We start from the raw sequence: 2,118 nt of genomic DNA, 5'->3' as shown, positions 1-2,118 counted from the left end.
CAACCAAATTAATTTTTGTTCACTACCGCAAAGGAGGTGAAATTTTAAAATCTAAGGAGATTTTCTAATCTACATTCCTTTGTAGTACAAAGGCCCATTCAAAACTTGGTTTAATGCCTAGTCACTATTCTGGTACACTTGGCAATGCATGATAGACTTCAGTACACCTTGGAAGTGGAGAATAGGATATATCACTGTGCCAGCTGAGTCCTTCTGGGAAGCAGATGCCAGGCAGTGTTATAAGGGACAGAGTTTACTGCAGGACCAGCATCCATACAGGATAAGTGCTCCTGCTACCGTCACTGCCCTGGGAAGATCATTACCCTTTGATGATTACCCTTGAAACAGAGGTCCAGCAACAAGTGGTTTGGGGTCAGTGGAAAGTTTTTGAACATGACAGTGTCAAACTGAACTGCAAATCAAAACTTGTTATTACTGACCACCAGAGGCAGAAACTGGAAAATGCCCTGCACTATGTCAGCTATAAGGTTTTATGAGTTTAGGACAGAATTTTATATCAAAATCTGGTCATCACTAGGCTGCCCCAGAACATGGCCTTGTTGTCATTGCTCCAGATGCCAGCTCCTGTGGCTACATATTAAAAAAGAAGGTGGGAGCTGGATGTGGGCACTGGTCTTGGGTTTTATGTGGGTGCCACTGAAGACCCTTGAAAAACTACCTACAGACTGTACTCTTGTGTGACAAAGGAGCTTCCCCAGCTCACAAATACCATTTTCCTAGTGGACCCCCAAAGAATGGGCCCTCCAAGGAGACTGTGGAGCTCTGGCCTGTGCTTTGAAGGCTCCTGAACAATAGAAATCTGTGTCAGCATTTGCTCCAATTTACAATCCAGTGTTTTGTTCTTAGGGCAAAAAAGCATTATAGTATTTCCAATTTAGGGCAGTTTTATAGCCATAGCATTGAAATTTTATTTTATGAATGCTGAAAATACCCTTGGCTAAAACTTCCTAATAAACTACTTTTATTCTTGCTTTCAAGTGCCTGATTACAGATTCAAAAGTTAAGGTATCAGTGTCTAAAAACAAAGAGCTTTGTCAAAGTAAGTGATTTCTCTTAAGTTTTCCATTTTGATGAAACAAGTTCTATGTATTAATAGAAATATTAATTTTTACATAAAAATACTCTGGACAATGAGAGGCGCTTTCACTATAACGTGGGTTATGACGTTGCTGTGATGCTAACAACAGCTCCTCCAAGCACGCAGGCTGCCTCGCTGCCACCCGGAGGGGCACCTCACGGGAGTTCCCCAGGCTCCACACTCCTGCCCAGGCGCACTCCTGGGTCTGCAAGGTGCCACACCGTGTGGTCATGACAGCAAGATGGAAGGAAAGCAGCTCTGCCTTCCCGTTCACTTAAAAAAAAAAAACAACGAACTATTGGAATATTCCCCAAAAACAGTGTGCCTTGAGTCCAAAAATATTTCAAAGTTTGGTAAAATATTTCTTTTGGATGTTAGTTACACCTTGTTCTTCCTCCCAAGGACCCAAAGCTATTATCTGTGGCTAGGTGACCGTCACCACCCTGCACTAGCTGTCCTATGGCCTTCCCTGCAGAGGGCTCCTCATCGGCCGGCTGCCTTGCAGGCTTCTTGCCTGAGGATGAGATGCCCTCTGCACACAGACTTCTATCATCAGTACCCCCCATACCTGGGGTTTTTTTTTGTTAAGCTTGGCAGTAATCACAGGTTAACTCCTTTCCCAGGCATCTCTTCAATCCTCAAAAAAAAAAAAAATAGGCTTGAAATAAGAATGTTCAAGCTTTGAGAAAATCCACTTGATATAAGCCAAATCATAAATGTATAGAGAAGTGGCTGGCCAAAATTAGGAGGAAAGAAAAATATACAGTGTGGAAGCTTGCTAGTTATTCCTCCAAGATGCATTCCTTCCTTCTTCCAAATTATGAAAGGTCAGATGGGCATGAGGTTGCCCAGCCAGGACTACATTCCCCATGTTCCCTTGCACTCACGAGTCACCAGTGGCTGAAATCTCACCCACAAGAAAGACGTGAGCAAACTTGTTTTGTGCAACACTAGTGCCATTTGCTTAAAATGAAATCTGTGCTTCCTTTTTTCCCCCATTCCCACTGAGTGACCAAGCT

At 43.2% G+C, this 2,118-nt stretch overlaps 1 pseudogene; it reads left to right on the top strand.

Moving 5' to 3' along the window:
• The first annotated feature begins 339 nt into the window (after positions 1 to 339).
• LOC123827350 lies at positions 340 to 885 on the top strand (annotated as a pseudogene).
• The last annotated feature ends 1,233 nt before the right edge of the window (positions 886 to 2,118 follow it).

This window comes from Phyllostomus hastatus, unplaced genomic scaffold (genome assembly GCF_019186645.2).
Source record: "Phyllostomus hastatus isolate PE091 unplaced genomic scaffold, TTU_PhHast_1.1 phas_contig_86, whole genome shotgun sequence".
Taxonomy (NCBI): Eukaryota; Metazoa; Chordata; class Mammalia; order Chiroptera; family Phyllostomidae; genus Phyllostomus; species Phyllostomus hastatus.
The sequence above is the reverse complement of the archived record's forward strand: the minus strand, read 5'-3'. Positions and strand labels throughout refer to the sequence as shown.